Genomic DNA, 20,286 nt, shown 5'->3' with positions numbered 1-20,286 from the left:
AGTTTGATTTATTGTTGAAGCAATGCTGTAAGTGAATTTTTTCTTTCATTTGGATGCCTCTTAAGGTTGTATGCACAATATATCATAACAAAACTTCAATGTAGAGTCTAAACCTGGGCATGAACATATGTGTGCAAGGAAGAGAAAAAGGCTTTCCTTCCTGATCCTTCCCTTCCCTTCCACCTGTCTGATTTCCTCCATCCTTCCCTTCCTTCCTTCTTTTCTCTCCCTTTTATCTTTCTCTCTTTCTCTCTCCCCTCCTCCCTCTTTCTTTCTTTCTCTGTTTTTGTCTTCAACAAAAGCAGCTTACCTACGACAACTGATTATATGGTAGTAAAAACAGTATGTGAAAAGTGCTCTGTGTGTGTGTGTGTGTGTGTGGTGTTCATACATATTTAGATATTTAGTAAAAGACCTCCATCACTTCTCAGTATGGTTTACCCTCTATCCAGCAATGATAAACCATATTGAGACATATGTTTAGAGCTGGCTCTTTTTTGTTTACCGGTTTTATTTTTAATTTACTTTTTAAAATATAATTTATTGTCAAGTTAGCTAACATACAGGGTCTACAGTGCGCTTGTAGCTTTGGGAGTAGATTCCCATGATTTATCGCTTACATACAACACCCAGTGCTCATCCCAATAAGTGCCCTCCTCAATGTCCATCACCCATTTTCCCCTCCCCTCGGCCCCTTCATCAACCCTCAGTTTGTTCTCTGTATTTAAGAGTCTCATGTTCTGCCTCCCTCTCTGTTTTAAAATAGTTTCTCCCTTCCCTTCCCCCATGGTCTTCTGTTAAGTTTCTCAAATTCCACATTTGAATGAAAACATATATCTGTCTTTCTCTGACTGACTTATTTCACTTAGCATAATACTCTTCATTTCCATCCATTTTGCTGCAAATGGCAGGATTTCATTCTTTATTGTGGTTGAGTAATATTCCATTGTATACATATACCAGTTCTTTATAAATTCATCAGTTGATGGGCATTTGGGCTCTTTCCATAATTTGGCTATTGTTGATAGCATTGCTATAAACATTGGGGTACATGTGCCCCTATGAATCAGTACTCCTGTATCTTTTGGATAAGTTCCTAGTAATGCTATTGCTGGGCCATAGAGTAATTCTGTTTTTAATTTTTTGAGGAGCCTTCACACTGTTTTCCAGAGAGGTTGCACCAGTTTTCATTCCCACCAACAGTGCAAGAGTGTTCTGTTTCTCCACTTCCTTGTCAACATCTACTGTTTCCTGAGTTGTTAATTTTAGGCATTCTGATGGATGTGAGGTGGTATCTCAGTGGGGTTTGGATTTGTATTTCCCTGATAATGAGTGATGTTGAGCATCTTTACTTGTGTCTGTTGGCCAACTGGATCTCTTCTTTGGAAAAGTGTCTATTCATGTCTTCTGCCCATTTCTTCACTGGATTATTTGTTTTTTGGGTGTTGAGTTTGGTAAGTTCTTTATAGATTTTTGGGTACTAACCCTTTAACAGATATGTCATTTGCAAATAGAACTGGCTCTTTAATGAAAGTTGGAGAAAACCAGCTTAGATTGGTTAAAAAAAATAGCAGGACTCAATAATGAAGGGCTAGACCTGATTGGGCCCAGTGAGTGACATTTTATATACCAACACCCCAGTTGGCTGCCTTCAGCATGGATGGGGCACTGAAAAAGGGCTTGGTGGGGGGACAATCATGACCTCTTTCTCCTTTAGGCAAGGAGAGAACACTGTTCATAATCTGTCAGACTTGAAAGGGAAACAATCACAGTCACATTTTTTTTTCCTGCTTCCCAAGCGGATATTTTTTCAAACCAAGAGCTTCGGATCCAATCTGCCTACCAAAAGGATAACTTTAATCTAGAAGAATTTCTTTTCAATTCCCCAAATTCTCTCCTCACAAATGCCCATACTCAGATTTCATAGTTTTTAGGAGAAACACATTTTGAGTGTCTCTTTTCAAAGATAATTTACACGCCACTATTTTGTTCAGAAACCAAGTCTCCACTTTGTGGATGATTTGGGTTTTAGGATTTTCTGTTCACTTCATTCGTTCCTCCTCCTTCGCCGAGGGGAAGATAGGTAAAGAAAAGTAGCTTCATGTAGGTATGGTCCAGGATATCTGGAATCCCAAAGCTTGGTGGAAAAGGAGGCTACGATGTATGGTTGTAATCAGGTTGAGGCCATTGCAGGTATCGGAGGTTTTGATCCTCTCCTGCTCCCATCACGTCTACAGAAAAACAGGAGCCAGTTTTGAGTAGTATTTGTACCCACTTATTCCAGAACCCAATTCTGACTTCTGCTGGCTTGTCCAGGTCACTAAGGATGCCAGATAAGAGAGATTCTGTCAGAGCCCAGGAATTTCGATTTCCCACTTTACAAGAAGAAGTAGAAATAAAAACAGACCACTAGACAAGCTAAACTGGATACAGGAGAGACTTGAAAAAAGTCCTATCATAAATGTAATATCCTGAGTCCAGAATGACTCCATCCATGGGGATAGAAATTGAATCAGAAATCCTCCTTTGTGTAAATGCCCTTCATGTTGATCTTTTCTTTCCACCCAGTGCTGTTTCAGTATCAAATAGAATCTCTCAATTTTAAGAAATTGCAGCACTTAAAGGACCTTGAACTGGCTGAGACTCGGCCAACACTGTCTGCAAAAACTGCTTTAATCAGAATAGTCCAGAGGGATGTTTGCTGAACAGCTTCATCATAAGCAGGATGGGGAATGGTTCCCTCTGATCAACTGTCAAAAGGCCTGGGAAAAACAGAACTGATTTCCTTCTGTTGTCGAGGATGATTTTGCCTTGTTTTTTATCTGGTGCACCATGAATTCAATGCCATACTTTCCTGCAGTGCAACCAGATTGTGCATGAATACCGAATGAGTCCCTTGGAAAGAAACTCAAGCCCCAAACTAGCCCCGTTAGAGAGAAAGCCTATCTCTGTACTTCTCAAGGCAACATGCTTATACGAGGGAAATTCCAAGTTCTTTGTATATTACATATGCTAGAAAAGGATATTCTGAATATTTAATAGGCCTGATGACTGGGCAGAGAAAGTTATTATACTTATAATTTTTAGGTATATGTTGGCAGGAATGTGTCAGTTTTGATCAAACATCTACAAACCCTGACCTTGTTCAAGCTTGTGTTCATCCATTAGTGCTCTGAGAGAGACCCACATTCTGTTGCCTATGGAATTTTCCAGTGCTTATGGATTCCCCAGTGTTAGGTGAGATAATATTTACTTCGATGATCCTCTTCTTGAATATTTACCATCAGAAGGCAAGCTCAGGGATTGGGTTTGGGGACCTCTAAAATCAATTAGCTATAGAAGTGAAAATACAGAAAACTACTTGTGGGTGTTTCTCTCAGGGTTGTGGAAAGATATGAAGAAAACTCAAGCATCAGGTTCCCTCTGTCTGACAAACAAAGAGACATGGCCATCTCTAAATGAGGGTGTATGCTTGGGTGAAGAACATATATGCTTTAAATCTAAGAATTCCTTCTGTAGATGAGAGAGCTGACAGCTGATTGGTCTACAGTGAAAAGTAAAGATTCAAGCTTTTTATTATGATAAGTTAGTAAGGAGCCAAGGTGAGACTTATGCCCAGAGAGCAATGGTTACCTGAAACCTCCAAGCCACAGTGATTGTAACCTTCTGGGGAGCAGGGGATAGAATTGCTGTCAGCAAGTGGTCAGGGGACAGTGGAAAGGAAACACAGGGCACACATCACTGTCTAAGAAGCCTCTTTCCACACTCTTAACTACTTACTTCCTCCTGTCCCTCTTTCCCAAATGACCAGTCTTGCTGGTCTTAGATTTTATATGGAAGCAGGGGCAGTCCACTTGGCTACTCCTAAGCAGGGGGGTGGGAGATCTCCCCCTTCTCTGAGTTGGACAGTGAATAATTATTTGTGTGTCCTATTTTTTTAATGTTTATTTATTTTTGAGAGAGAGAGCACGTGCAGAGAGGGAGACAGGATCTGAAGCTGTCAGGCTCTAAGATGTGGGGCGTGAACTCATGAACTATGAGATCATGACCTCAGCTTAAGTTGGATGCTTAACTGACTGAGCGCCCAGGTGCTCCTGTATGTCCTATCTTTTAAACAGCACTCTGTAGAAGTCAAATAATTAGAATTGTATTACGAGGTAAGCTTTGCCTATTTCCTCTTAGCTAGATTTTTTTTTTGCCAAATAGGGCCAGAGATAAACCTTCAATTTATCCTCACAGCTAAACTCCTCCTGGTCTGAGCCACAAAACACTTAAGATGAATTTGCATAGTTCATGATGCATTCACTCCAACAACAGAGCAAGAACCTTAAGCTTTGAATGACTTCAAGTTATTCAGTTTCTACATGGATGTACTTTTTTGTTTATTTTCACAGCATAAAACATGTTTTGTGCCATGACTGGCCACCATGTAGTTTCACAAGCAATTACTGAGTTCAGTGACTCTGTCAATGTATTCCAAATGTGAAAGAATTTTACATGGGGCTTTTCCTGTTGTGTCAGAATTACCTCAAGCTGAAAATACAGATGGTAAGTACCCCATTTTTTAAAGAGAAGAGTAAACTGGGGGTCAGACACCCCCTCTGAGAAGACAATCCCTAACCATCACTGCCTCTGATAGAAACTTAAAGTTGGTGAAGAAAGAGGGGAAGGTTGCAAAGCAATGGAGTTACTTTGATCAGCTGATAGGGAGTGTCAGGACTCCCTTCTCTCCTGCAAAAGGGGGAGGTAAAGCATCATTCTACAGTCAGTGGAGCAGAGTCACAGCAGGAGAGGTCTCTTAGAGACTGGTGGGGCTGGCAAGGACAGACAAATATGATTGCTGGTTAGGCACTTGCATGTGCAGTGGGTTTGCTAATATTTCCTTGGTGCCTATTTGAACAGTAAAATACAAGAGCTGAAGGGGAGAGCAGGAGAATTAAGGATGTCCACCATTCGTTGTGGCCAAGATGGGTGACTTTTTTGGTCAAGTGACTATCCTGCAAGGCAGAAAGCATTGAGCTGTCTTGCATGTATCCCATTCTTGAGTGCTGCCACCTGGAGGAAACCCAGGAAACTATGGAGCAATTATCTAGAGACAGGAGTGAAGGTATAACTTCGAGAGCACTAGAATTCTCTGCCCGGTGCTTTTGACCACCTGCTGGTATATAAGCCTAGAAGGGCAATTTCTAAAGCTCGTATCTTGAGATTTCTGCCACCTTAGGATCAGCTTAAGATGTGCCTTTGCCACCAAAAGTTCTTATCTTGGAAAACCTCCCTGACCTACCTTCCTAAGTTAAATGTCATGAGCTGGATCCCTGAGTCTAAGCTGCTGAAGACTCTAAACTACTCATAAGACATTTACTAAAGTTGTCTGCCTGCAAAATATGGAGAGACCATATATCTTTTCAGAAGTTGTACTGACCAAACTGGAATACATAAAAGTTTATTTATGGAAGTAACAGCTAAAAGCATCTGCTAGTGACCACCATAGTCTTTATCTTGATTACAATTCCTTATTTCTGTATACTTATGTATTTATTAAAGTTTTGCCCCCACCAAGTTTTAAGCTTCATAAAAATGAGAAACATATGGGACCTCTTCTTCTTTTTTTTAAAGAGTATTTATTTATTTTGAGAGAGAGAGAGAGAGAGNCTTTGGAAAAGTGTCTATTCATGTCTTCTGCCCATTTCTTCACTGGATTATTTGTTTTTTGGGTGTTGAGTTTGGTAAGTTCTTTATAGATTTTTGGGTACTAACCCTTTAACAGATATGTCATTTGCAAATAGAACTGGCTCTTTAATGAAAGTTGGAGAAAACCAGCTTAGATTGGTTAAAAAAAATAGCAGGACTCAATAATGAAGGGCTAGACCTGATTGGGCCCAGTGAGTGACATTTTATATACCAACACCCCAGTTGGCTGCCTTCAGCATGGATGGGGCACTGAAAAAGGGCTTGGTGGGGGGACAATCATGACCTCTTTCTCCTTTAGGCAAGGAGAGAACACTGTTCATAATCTGTCAGACTTGAAAGGGAAACAATCACAGTCACATTTTTTTTTCCTGCTTCCCAAGCGGATATTTTTTCAAACCAAGAGCTTCGGATCCAATCTGCCTACCAAAAGGATAACTTTAATCTAGAAGAATTTCTTTTCAATTCCCCAAATTCTCTCCTCACAAATGCCCATACTCAGATTTCATAGTTTTTAGGAGAAACACATTTTGAGTGTCTCTTTTCAAAGATAATTTACACGCCACTATTTTGTTCAGAAACCAAGTCTCCACTTTGTGGATGATTTGGGTTTTAGGATTTTCTGTTCACTTCATTCGTTCCTCCTCCTTCGCCGAGGGGAAGATAGGTAAAGAAAAGTAGCTTCATGTAGGTATGGTCCAGGATATCTGGAATCCCAAAGCTTGGTGGAAAAGGAGGCTACGATGTATGGTTGTAATCAGGTTGAGGCCATTGCAGGTATCGGAGGTTTTGATCCTCTCCTGCTCCCATCACGTCTACAGAAAAACAGGAGCCAGTTTTGAGTAGTATTTGTACCCACTTATTCCAGAACCCAATTCTGACTTCTGCTGGCTTGTCCAGGTCACTAAGGATGCCAGATAAGAGAGATTCTGTCAGAGCCCAGGAATTTCGATTTCCCACTTTACAAGAAGAAGTAGAAATAAAAACAGACCACTAGACAAGCTAAACTGGATACAGGAGAGACTTGAAAAAAGTCCTATCATAAATGTAATATCCTGAGTCCAGAATGACTCCATCCATGGGGATAGAAATTGAATCAGAAATCCTCCTTTGTGTAAATGCCCTTCATGTTGATCTTTTCTTTCCACCCAGTGCTGTTTCAGTATCAAATAGAATCTCTCAATTTTAAGAAATTGCAGCACTTAAAGGACCTTGAACTGGCTGAGACTCGGCCAACACTGTCTGCAAAAACTGCTTTAATCAGAATAGTCCAGAGGGATGTTTGCTGAACAGCTTCATCATAAGCAGGATGGGGAATGGTTCCCTCTGATCAACTGTCAAAAGGCCTGGGAAAAACAGAACTGATTTCCTTCTGTTGTCGAGGATGATTTTGCCTTGTTTTTTATCTGGTGCACCATGAATTCAATGCCATACTTTCCTGCAGTGCAACCAGATTGTGCATGAATACCGAATGAGTCCCTTGGAAAGAAACTCAAGCCCCAAACTAGCCCCGTTAGAGAGAAAGCCTATCTCTGTACTTCTCAAGGCAACATGCTTATACGAGGGAAATTCCAAGTTCTTTGTATATTACATATGCTAGAAAAGGATATTCTGAATATTTAATAGGCCTGATGACTGGGCAGAGAAAGTTATTATACTTATAATTTTTAGGTATATGTTGGCAGGAATGTGTCAGTTTTGATCAAACATCTACAAACCCTGACCTTGTTCAAGCTTGTGTTCATCCATTAGTGCTCTGAGAGAGACCCACATTCTGTTGCCTATGGAATTTTCCAGTGCTTATGGATTCCCCAGTGTTAGGTGAGATAATATTTACTTCGATGATCCTCTTCTTGAATATTTACCATCAGAAGGCAAGCTCAGGGATTGGGTTTGGGGACCTCTAAAATCAATTAGCTATAGAAGTGAAAATACAGAAAACTACTTGTGGGTGTTTCTCTCAGGGTTGTGGAAAGATATGAAGAAAACTCAAGCATCAGGTTCCCTCTGTCTGACAAACAAAGAGACATGGCCATCTCTAAATGAGGGTGTATGCTTGGGTGAAGAACATATATGCTTTAAATCTAAGAATTCCTTCTGTAGATGAGAGAGCTGACAGCTGATTGGTCTACAGTGAAAAGTAAAGATTCAAGCTTTTTATTATGATAAGTTAGTAAGGAGCCAAGGTGAGACTTATGCCCAGAGAGCAATGGTTACCTGAAACCTCCAAGCCACAGTGATTGTAACCTTCTGGGGAGCAGGGGATAGAATTGCTGTCAGCAAGTGGTCAGGGGACAGTGGAAAGGAAACACAGGGCACACATCACTGTCTAAGAAGCCTCTTTCCACACTCTTAACTACTTACTTCCTCCTGTCCCTCTTTCCCAAATGACCAGTCTTGCTGGTCTTAGATTTTATATGGAAGCAGGGGCAGTCCACTTGGCTACTCCTAAGCAGGGGGGTGGGAGATCTCCCCCTTCTCTGAGTTGGACAGTGAATAATTATTTGTGTGTCCTATTTTTTTAATGTTTATTTATTTTTGAGAGAGAGAGCACGTGCAGAGAGGGAGACAGGATCTGAAGCTGTCAGGCTCTAAGATGTGGGGCGTGAACTCATGAACTATGAGATCATGACCTCAGCTTAAGTTGGATGCTTAACTGACTGAGCGCCCAGGTGCTCCTGTATGTCCTATCTTTTAAACAGCACTCTGTAGAAGTCAAATAATTAGAATTGTATTACGAGGTAAGCTTTGCCTATTTCCTCTTAGCTAGATTTTTTTTTTGCCAAATAGGGCCAGAGATAAACCTTCAATTTATCCTCACAGCTAAACTCCTCCTGGTCTGAGCCACAAAACACTTAAGATGAATTTGCATAGTTCATGATGCATTCACTCCAACAACAGAGCAAGAACCTTAAGCTTTGAATGACTTCAAGTTATTCAGTTTCTACATGGATGTACTTTTTTGTTTATTTTCACAGCATAAAACATGTTTTGTGCCATGACTGGCCACCATGTAGTTTCACAAGCAATTACTGAGTTCAGTGACTCTGTCAATGTATTCCAAATGTGAAAGAATTTTACATGGGGCTTTTCCTGTTGTGTCAGAATTACCTCAAGCTGAAAATACAGATGGTAAGTACCCCATTTTTTAAAGAGAAGAGTAAACTGGGGGTCAGACACCCCCTCTGAGAAGACAATCCCTAACCATCACTGCCTCTGATAGAAACTTAAAGTTGGTGAAGAAAGAGGGGAAGGTTGCAAAGCAATGGAGTTACTTTGATCAGCTGATAGGGAGTGTCAGGACTCCCTTCTCTCCTGCAAAAGGGGGAGGTAAAGCATCATTCTACAGTCAGTGGAGCAGAGTCACAGCAGGAGAGGTCTCTTAGAGACTGGTGGGGCTGGCAAGGACAGACAAATATGATTGCTGGTTAGGCACTTGCATGTGCAGTGGGTTTGCTAATATTTCCTTGGTGCCTATTTGAACAGTAAAATACAAGAGCTGAAGGGGAGAGCAGGAGAATTAAGGATGTCCACCATTCGTTGTGGCCAAGATGGGTGACTTTTTTGGTCAAGTGACTATCCTGCAAGGCAGAAAGCATTGAGCTGTCTTGCATGTATCCCATTCTTGAGTGCTGCCACCTGGAGGAAACCCAGGAAACTATGGAGTAATTATCTAGAGACAGGAGTGAAGGTATAACTTCGAGAGCACTAGAATTCTCTGCCCGGTGCTTTTGACCACCTGCTGGTATATAAGCCTAGAAGGGCAATTTCTAAAGCTCGTATCTTGAGATTTCTGCCACCTTAGGATCAGCTTAAGATGTGCCTTTGCCACCAAAAGTTCTTATCTTGGAAAACCTCCCTGACCTACCTTCCTAAGTTAAATGTCATGAGCTGGATCCCTGAGTCTAAGCTGCTGAAGACTCTAAACTACTCATAAGACATTTACTAAAGTTGTCTGCCTGCAAAATATGGAGAGACCATATATCTTTTCAGAAGTTGTACTGACCAAACTGGAATACATAAAAGTTTATTTATGGAAGTAACAGCTAAAAGCATCTGCTAGTGACCACCATAGTCTTTATCTTGATTACAATTCCTTATTTCTGTATACTTATGTATTTATTAAAGTTTTGCCCCCACCAAGTTTTAAGCTTCATAAAAATGAGAAACATATGGGACCTCTTCTTCTTTTTTTTAAAGAGTATTTATTTATTTTGAGAGAGAGAGAGAGAGAGTGCAAGTGGGGCAGGGGCAGAGAGAGAGAGAGAGAGAGAGAGAGAGAGAGAGAGAGAATCTCAAGCAGGCTCTGTTCTGTCAGTGCAAAGCCTAATATGGGGCCCAAACTAACAAAATGTGAGATCATGACCTGAGCTGAAATCAAGAGTCAGAGCTTAACTGACCAAGCCACCCAGGCATCCCCATATGTGACTTCTTTAATGCTACATCCTCAGGGTTTAGCACAGAGTCTGCCATGTAATAGATGCTCAATAGTTGTTTAAGCAACAACCAATCTTTAAAATGCCACATATGAACATATATAAGTATGAAGGCATACAATATTATTTATTTATTTATTTATTTATTTATTTATTTAGCCAGTGGTGAAGAAATTTAGTTCTGGAATCCATATTGATTTTTCCAATCCCCATTCTGATTAGACTGATATTATCTGAAAATGGTTTCATGTACTTGCAATTTCATCTCAGACTCCCACTGCACAATTGGTGGTTAGCATCAGGTTTTAAATTATTTTCCAGCATACCCAATTCTAGATACAATCATGCCTGCTCATAGGTCTACATTTAGTTTAATTGATTTTAAGGGAGTGATGGCCCTTTGCTGAGCTGTCACCAGCACTCCTCATCATTGATGAGCAATTAACCAGGCAACAGATGGAGCAAGGCAACAGTGGAGCTCCTAAAAATGAGATGTCCTAGGAAGTTTAGCAGGATTCTTATCCCTCAAAGCAGGTTTCTTCTTCTATTGCAGGAGCTGACCACTACAGGTGGCAATATCTCAAGGCTTAGCTGGACTATCTTCATTGCAATTGAGAGGAAGGAATAACAAAGAAAACAAGGCTCAGGGCACCTGGGTGGCTCAGTCGGTTAAGCTCAAGTCATGATCTCATGGTTCGTGGGTTCGAGCCCTGTGTCGGGCTCTGTGCTGACAGCTAGCTCAGAACCTGGAGCCTGCTTCGGATTCTGTATCTCCCTCTCTCTCTGACCCTCCCCTGTTCATGCTCTCTCTCAGAAATAAATAAACCATTAAAAATAACAACAACAACAACAAAAACCACAAAGAAAACAAGGCTCTGTGGCCCATACCCATACCATACCAAGAACTGTGCCTTGTGTGTAGTGTGTGCTTAACAAATATATGTTAAGTGAATGAATGGATGGGATAACTTTTATTATAAATGCTAATTGGTACTAATAAGAGAGGTCTCTAGAGTTTTGCCGCACTAAATACAGTTGTAGCAGCTCTGTCAGACAGTGTCCGCAGAGTATGTGAGCTAGGACGTGGCATCACCATGTTAGTCACGTGCAAGAAAATTCCACTTAGGGTTTCTTGACAGCATCAGAATCACTAGATGCATCTCCTTCCCTGGTAGACTCATCAGAGAGTCACAGATGCAAGAAGCTATAATTTTTCTCTGAAACTAAAATTATTGATGTGCAGTGACCTGATCTTTCTACTCAGATTTGTGAAACACAGATGGCTTGGTAATGCCCTGTCAATGAAAAGGAATGAATGCAGTAGGGAGGGATGTTTATCTATCCCAGATCTTACTGTGTATGATTTAATATTAGCACATTCCTTCCATTTGGTTCCTGTTTATACTTGTCCCTTTTGAGAACTAATGATTTGTGGGCTATGTCATAAATGTGCATGGGGAAAGACTGAACTTGGAGCTGCCCAGTGAGCACTGCCTCCTGAAAGCTGGGCTCCCCTTGGCCTAATGTGCTGCCTATGTACACCTTTAATAAAACCTAATTGAATGTCCAGTGATGAAATGGATTGGTTGATTTTTGAGAAAGATATCTTAACAACTTTAGAATATGCCTTCAAATTCTATCATACAGTTCCTTAAGAACTAATAAATGATCAATTATGTAAATATTTATTGAAACCTTTTTAGAATATACTGCATTTTTTGGACTGAATGAACTCATGGGTATATTACAAAAGGATAGAGTTAGTTAAACACCTTACTGGGTGTCTAGTACTTATTAGGCACTGCAGAATGTCATAGAATCCAGTGTAGGCAAAATCCTTGAACCTCATTTTGGGATCTCATAATCTGCTAAATAAGGCAGTATGATGGAGGACAACTGGCTATATGGTTTTTAAGCCAGCATTTTAATCTGTAGGAAGAAATGTAAAGAATCTTAGGGAAGATTCTCTAGCTAGTTTCAGCAAGGGCACACGTTCTTTTATTTTTACAAGTGTATAACTTAATGTTGGTTTTTCAAATTATAAAAACAATACATGATCTTTTTAAGTTTGTTTATTTGGAGATAGAGAAAGAGTGCACACGCAAGTGTGAGTGAGGGAAGGGCAGAGAGAGAAAGGGAGAGAGAGAATCCCAAGCAGGAGAGCCTCATGTACCGAGAGATCATGACCTGAGCCAAGATCAAGAGTTAGACGCTTAACCAACTGAGCCACCCGGGCACCCCAACAATACATTATTTAATGCACATGAATAATGAAGGTTTGGAAAAGACTGAAATGTAAAGGATAAAAATAATCCAATCCTGCACACGTTGTCGCTGTAACATTCTGACATATTTCATGTCACCCACCTTGTAAAATTCCCCACCCAAAGAATCTTGTTTGGTTAACTTTTATTAATTATAAAATCTTGCTTCCTGTTCTAGCATGAACATTTCAACTTGTTATGGAAACTCTTTACAAACATTTTAAATAGATACATAATATTCTATTAAGTGGTAGACCAAAACATACCTAACCATTTTCTATAGACGGGCATTTCCAATGGCTTCCAAATGCCTGTTGTTTAAATAACAGAGTGACAAATACCTATGTGTCCAATATTTCTTTATATTTGGGGGTTATTTCATTGGAAATGATTTTCTTAAGCATGATTACTGGCTTATAAATATGTGGCCATACTACTTTCCAAATAGTTGCATGGGTGAACACTTTTATACATCAGTGTGCAAAATGTGTTTGTAAAGTGTTTCAGCTTTCTACAGTTGCACAGAAAGGGAAAACTTTCTTCTAAGTATTAACTGGTTAAGCTACTACGGATATTTTATACCCAAATATGTGTTCAGAAGTTTCAATACTTTTAAATACTATCATAGAGATATCATGGGGAGGTTTGGTGGAGAGGGAAATAAAATACCTGCTTGCATCCAGTAGTGAAAGTACTGTACATATTATGGTTTATGTTGAATATTACTTGAGCTTTTTTTTCAGTGTGATAATAAACACTGATAGAACACATAACACAATGTTAGTGTGACTTTACATTTTTAAGGACAATTTTGATTTCATAGGACTTTTAATTTTTTCAGTGAGAGAAATTTATCAAATTTAACTAATGATGACTAAAAAGCATTTATAAGAGGGGTCCTATAAATTCAGGAAACAGAAAACATAATGTCTCTCAAGATTAGTCTGTTAATGGGTAACATATGGAAGATGAACATACTGTGTTAAATAAAAAAACAGAATATGCAGTCTGATAGCAGCATTATGCACATATCAGATGAAAATTACCTACTCGCTGATTGATTTGTGTCCCTCAGAATAGTGGGCCATCTTTCAGTTTTGTTTTTGTTGAACAAGGAATTCACTATGGTTGTAACTATACCGGACTTAATACATTGGTTTCTGAGTAAGTCATACTTGAATCTATTAATCTGAAGAGATGGGTAAGTGGTTTCATTAGGTTTTCATGGCAGAAGATCCTGTATCTTACAAGGAGGAGACAACTGAATTTCATGTGCAAAGGCACAAGTCACTATTTAATTTTCCAGCCAATTCAGAACTTTACAGGCAAGATAACACACAAATCTCTTTTCTGAGCCCCTTGCTGATTTCACTTTTGTTGATCTTCCCAACAGTCTTGTCAAATATGTTTTGCTTTCCTTGTTTGTCAGATAAGGAAACTGAGGCTCAGGATCATCAAACACATGACTGTCTGCCCAAGAGTCATTCCTCCCTTCTTCCTGGCTAATAGAACCCCAGCTTTGACCAGTAGGCAGAGTCCTCATGGAAGATGGGCTCCCACTCAGAGGTAAAGCATGACTGGACAAAACCCCAAATGGAATCTCATTCTCTTTCGTCAATCACTGGTATAGAGGTGATCCTCTACCTAGTTCCAGCTAATAATACAGCAGGGGAAATCTGTTGAGAGGCTTCTGTAATATGTTTTCCACCTTAAGAAAAAAAAGAATCAAAGAGAAAGAAGAACCCCTTTTCTTTCTGTCGAAAGAAAGAGGGGGGACATATGTCTTGAGCTGTGGCTACCATCTTACTATAACACAGAATGAGCTTGAACGTGAAAGACAACATGCTTCAGATGGAGAATCAAAAGGATGAAAGAGCCTGGGTTTGGAGAAACATTAATAATAATAATTAATAAATAGTTGAGTGTTCTATTACTTGCAGTCAAAAGCATTCTGGCTGGTAGAGTAACAGAGATAAGATTTAAGCCCAGGTTATGTGACCACAAAGCCCACAAAATTACCAAGGTGATGTGATCTGGGTGCCCCTGGGAGTCCTCCTCTTCAGTGCCTCAGGGGCTGCTACTGAGAATAAGGGGAAGCTAAACTGGAAAAACCTTACATCATCCTCCAAGGCTCCACCTCCCACCTCACTCTCTAACCTACAGAGGAGTCAGAGACTCCTCTTAAAAAGCTTCTGATTATAATAGAAAACCATAGCACCACTCTATGCAGCCTCTTTAACGATGAATCTTTTCTAAAAAAAAAAAAAGATGGATTTTTTTTTCTTCAAGCCGACTCTAAACTAGCGGTTGCCTTTTGCTTAAGAAGACCTTTCTTAAAATCTTGGTCTAAGGCTTGCTTCAATTATTTTGGCTGATAAGGGATGAAGGAGAAAGTAAGGAAAGATGAAATCCAAAGGCAATTCAGAAACCATCCTTTAACTGAACTGGTCTAATTTCTTCTTTCTTATCTAGATCTCTTTTCCCTTGGGGGATTAAAAAGTGAAGTCAGCTTGTTTTCTACTTGGATTTTTTTTTTTTTTTTTTGTCTTTTGTCTTTTCCATTTTTCACTTTTCACTTCCAGGGAGGATTCTGATGAGGAGCAAAATGGCCGAGGGTCCTGCAGAGGAGAGAGAGAGACAGGGAGGATACTAAGGGGAGAGGGGCAGCCAGATTTGTTCTGTGGCAAACAGTTCAGAGCAGAAGTTCTTCAAAACCTTTGATTCTTCTCAAGGCAGGATTCAGTGATCATTTCTTTAGTTCCAGAAAATGTAACCATTTTAGGTGGGGTAGAATTTTAGTTCATACATAATAAATGTCTAAAAGATGCTAGAGAAAGGGTGTGGAGAGGAGGAAGCAGGCACTGAATACATACTTCTTTGAAAGGATCTAACCTGAATTCTCCAAATTTGTGGAATGGAATACAGATAAAAATGAGAAATGGGAATGGTCCGAGAGCCCTGAATCTTCGAACTCTATTTTCTGTGGATCAGGTTTCCCCCCGGCAACTTGCACAAAGCCAGAGAGCATGTTAAGAAAAAAAAAATCTGGAAATATTCCAGCTGGATAAGAAAAAGAGCTCAGAGTTCCCCATTTCCTTTTTTTTCTTTGTCTCAATCCATAATCTCAGACTTTGAAACTAAAAGGTGAGGGAAACACTGCGAATGTCATGGCTTCTCTGTGTTTGGGAGATCAGAGCAGGCCGATAGGAGAACATTTTGCAAGCAAAGCACACCATGAAAACAAAAGCCCAGTACATGTACCACCTCACCAGGCTGCAGGGCTCCTTAGGCCCTCATGCACAAATGTGACCCAGAGGCAGAAACTGTGGGGCAGCAGATAAATGGTCATCCACACTTGCAGGCTCAGGCCCTGGTTTTCTCCTCCAGGGTCGAGTAACCCTTTTTCATGTTTGCCTCTTCTTTCCCCTCTGGCTTACCCTGGAGTATCTCTCTGATGTGGTCACAGCCCACTCTAACCCAAATGCTTACTGGCTTTCCAATAAGCTTACCCAAACAAGTATGCATCTTAGCTGGGTGATCACACATCATTCTCTTCATGTATTTGTCATGGACCTGATATCAGTGGAGGTGATCCTACCTCCTTCAGTAAAATTGTCTCCCTTCTCACAGGTCAGGAAGCTAAGGCTCAAGCATTTTAAGAAATTTTCAGCTTTCACTGATAGCAAATGGCAGACCAGGGGTCCAACTGGAGGAGTCTGTGTTCTTTCCACTGCCTCAGGACCTTCCAGAGCCCTGATCGGAGGCTTCAAGAAACCAGAGACCACAACCAGAGAGGGAGGAGGCTCAGAGCACCTTAGCTGAACATTTATCACCTTGGCATCCTATTGATGCCCACAAGGGATAAGGAGAGAATGTGATGATGGGACCTTTCTTTCAGACACAACCATTCCAGTCAGCTTCAAATTGATGCACTGAAGCCAAGTGAGAGAGATACCCCTAGAGATAAAGCAGATGCCAATTTTGGAAAAGCACTTAGACTGGAAGCAATCAGCATCTCCGAAAGCCAACATATTTTACACAAGCCATTGAAAATGGGGCCACTTCACCTAATACACTGCCTCTATTGCATCTTGTTGGACAATGGTCCTTTGTTCATCAGGAGCTGACAGTTGATTAAGGACCTTTCTTCAGGGAAAAAAGCAACTCCTCTCCTCATCCTCCACCTGCCACACAGGTATTTAGGGAGATTTGTTAAACATTAAGAAGTATATTGAAGCAAGTGTATAGATTGAATTAAAGAGTGACAGCATAATTCTTTGACTTTTACACTGGTTACAGCTACTTCTGCCCCTAGTAGCACAGGAAGGAACATTCACATCTTCTTTTTTTAAATTTTTTTAATTTTTATTTTTTTAATTTTTATTTATTTATTTATTTAGTTTTTTACAATTAGTTTATTGTCCAATTAGTTTCCACATAACACTCAGTGCTCATCCCCACAAGTGCCCTCCTCCATGCCCATCCCTCCTCCCCCCCACATCCATCAGTCCTCAGTTTTTGTCAGCATTCAAGAGTCTCTCATGGTTTGCCTCTCTCCCTTTCCCCCACCATTTCCGCCCTTCTTCTCCCCCTTGTTCCTCCGTCAAGTTCCTCCTAATCCTCCTATACGTGCAAACATATGATATTTGTCCTTCTCTGCCTGACTTATTTTGCTCAGCATAACACCCTCAAGGTCCATCCACGTTGCTACACATGGCCAGATTTCATTGTTTCTCATTGCCATGTAGTATTCCATGGTATAGATAAACCACATCTTCTTGATACATTCATCTGTTGATGGACACTTAGGCTCTTTCCATGTTTTAGCTATTGTTGAGGGTGCTGCTATGAACATTGGGGTACATGTGCTCCTATGCATCAGCATTTCTGTATCCTTTGGGTAAATTCCTAGCAGTGCTATTGCTGGGTCATAGGGGAGTTCTATTGTTAGCTTCCTGAGGAACCTCCACACTAACATTCACATCTTCTAACTAGAGGTGGGTGCCATGTCCTTCCCATCCTCAGAGCACAGCCATTGGACTATATCCCACCTACAGACTCTGCCTCATCCAAGATATATTCTAAAGCACACACATTAATCGCCTTGTAGTAGGGATTCATCTTACAGTAAAGGTGCATCTTTATTTTATTTTTAAAAATTTATTCATTTATGTTGAGAGAAAGAGAGCAAGCGAGCATGAGGGAGGGGCAAGGAGAGAGGGAGAGAGGGAGAGAGAGATAATTCCAGGCAGGCCCCACACAGTCAACATGCCCAATGTGGGACTTGAACTCACAAACTGTGAGAACACGATCTGAGCCGAAATCAAGAGTCAGATGCTTAACCAACTGGGCCACCCAGGCACCCTATAAAGGTGCATTTTTAATGTGGAAGTCCTTTTTTTCTTCTGAAATGTTGTGTGGTGAGGTAACATGATAATAAGGTATGTGTCTTTCCTGTACAATGACTTCCTAACTTCTCCCAGAACTCACAAAGCAAGAAGAGCTTTCAATATATCCTTCCCTCAGGTAGATCTATAACTGTAGAGACAAAGGAAAAACATGAAATGTGTTCAGCTTTGAGTTTTTTTTTTTTTTTTTTTTTCAGCTTTGAGTTTTTAAGTAGACTTTAGACTAGCAACAATAGCATTTCAGGGACATTTTTTTTCAGTTTCAAGAGCCTAGCAATTTCAAATAACAAAAGCAAACCTTAGTATAATCAGTAGAATTAGGAAGACCTCCCCTGAGGGTAGGTAAGGGTTATCCCACTGGCGAATGGATCACATTGGAGAGAAGGGTTGAAGGGGACCTAGGAGCAGACTTAGTGCCATTCTAGGGACCACTATTCATCAGAAGGTATGGCAGTTACCCTCCCTGGAAAGGATGTCTTATCAACAGCAGCCATTGAGAGTCAATATGGACCCCAGGATTTTGTGCAATTCCATTGGTCTCATTCTTTATTGGCAACCCCCTTTCCACATTTCTAGGAGAATCCTAATCCCCTCAAGACCAAGAGTGATCCTTAGGCATGTAAAGGGATGATGAGGATATGGAATAAAAAGCACCTGGCACCTGTCCTTGGGCAAGAAACTATGTGGAGAACTCCTGAGCAGGCCTGGAGGTGGAAAACACCCCTTTATTGACACTATTATTTAATGATGGTGTGTTGAGGGAATTTCATAGGTTTGTCTTCAGAAAGGGGATTCACACTTATTCTTTAAAAAAATTTTTTTTTAATGTTTTATTTATTTCTAGGAGAGAGAGAGAGAGAGAGACAGCATGAGCAGGGGAGGGTCAGAGAGAGAGGGAGTCACAGACTGAAACAGGCTCCAGGCTCTGAGCTGGCAGTCAGCACAGAGCCTGACGTGGGGCTCGAACCCACGAACCGCGAGATCATGACCTAAGCGAAAGTCGGACGCTTAACCGACTAAGCCACCCAGGCGCCCCGAATTCACACTTATTCTTGATGATGTTGATTCATTGTCAAAATGGAGTCCCACAACAGGACTGAGTTTTGCTCTCCAGTGGCATGTATAGGGAGCTTGCCTTCGTCTTGCCCTTGTCTTCTGGATTAGAGTCTGCCTGACCTCCAACATCAGGCCTATTCCCTGCAAACAAACAGCAGGTTTCTCATAAGTCTCCCCTGTCCACTGAAGCTCCTCATATTGGCCACTCCTACCTTCTGCCGTTAGGTATACTGCACTGCCTTCATCAAGCCTCCCTAAGGCCAGATTCTTGCATGATACACTTCATGCATACTGCCCCACTCCTCAGCGTGGGCCCTCCAGAAGTGGATTTCTAGTTCAGATCTTATGACACATAGCCTATTCTAGACTATGAATCTGAATTCTAGACTATGAAGTATGAATCCGGAAGAAGGTTCAAATCCTGGCACTTACAAGTGATGTGGCATTGGGTAAGTCATGTAACTTCTTTAAACCTAAGTTTCCTCATTTAGAAAATGGGGATTATAATCACGACTAGACAGGAAGTACAAGTACAGTACAGTTTCAGTTTTCAGGTCCAAGGGGAGAAGTGTGGGACCAGGGCTCCAATGCACAGCCTGAGGCCAAATGTGTGGATGGGAGGCTAGGAGAAGGCTAGAAAGGAGAGAAGGACATGAACATTGGCCATGGTGACGATCAGTTTGCTCAGGGTCCCTTGAAAGTTGCATGAGTCAGCCTGGCTGGATGTTTGTCTGAGGTAGAGAAAATGACAGAAACTGAATTCCCTTTGAATCAATCTATCCTTGCTTGCTGGTAAACCCATGTATGGATAAAATGAAACTGGGTCGAACTTTGGCCCAACTCCTACCAAAAAGTCAAAGTCCTAGAGCGAACCACAAAGGCAAAGAACATTTTCCCCAGTTTTTACATAAGTTCCCTGGGTATGGCTGGAAAAAGACAATTTTCTGGAACAAATATGTTAAAAGAGCAGAAAGCCTGTTGGAAGAGACATTTCTGTCCTGCCTTCCATAAGGAAGAGGATGTCATAAGTCCATACCCTATCTTGTGTTTACCAGAGTTAAAGCTTCAAAATTTACCCCAGTCATTTGAATATCTAAAACGAAGAAACCAATGAATAGTAAACATGCAAAAGCCATTCAGAATCTTAATGGCAGAGCAAAGTACAAGGCCTTCTAAATAAAAAACTGAAAAACTAAAATTAAGGTGTTTGCAACTAAGACATGCAGAGGAGTCCAAACTCAGGCTGAAGTAAGTGAAAAACACTCAGTGAAAAACACAAGTGAAAATTTTTGCATGTTCTCTTTTAAAATTTCCCTTCTGGGTCATGACTGGCTCAAAAATCAACATTCTGGGTCTACATGCTAAGTGAAACCCTTACTAAATGCACCGTTCTGAAAATGCCTGGGCTCTCCTTCTTTTTTTTTTTTTTTTTTT

The 20,286-nt window shown here is 40.7% G+C and overlaps 1 protein-coding gene across 1 annotated transcript in view; it reads right to left on the bottom strand.

Annotated features, from left to right (window-relative positions):
- CPNE4 (copine 4) overlaps positions 1-20,286 on the bottom strand; it is a 476,281-nt gene that overhangs the window by 200,576 nt on the left and 255,419 nt on the right. The window lies entirely within an intron of this gene.

The sequence above is a fragment of the Hyaena hyaena genome, unplaced genomic scaffold (genome assembly GCF_003009895.1).
Source record: "Hyaena hyaena isolate Hyena2069 unplaced genomic scaffold, ASM300989v1 scaffold_210, whole genome shotgun sequence".
Lineage (NCBI taxonomy): Eukaryota > Metazoa > Chordata > Mammalia > Carnivora > Hyaenidae > Hyaena > Hyaena hyaena.
The sequence above is the reverse complement of the archived record's forward strand: the minus strand, read 5'-3'. Positions and strand labels throughout refer to the sequence as shown.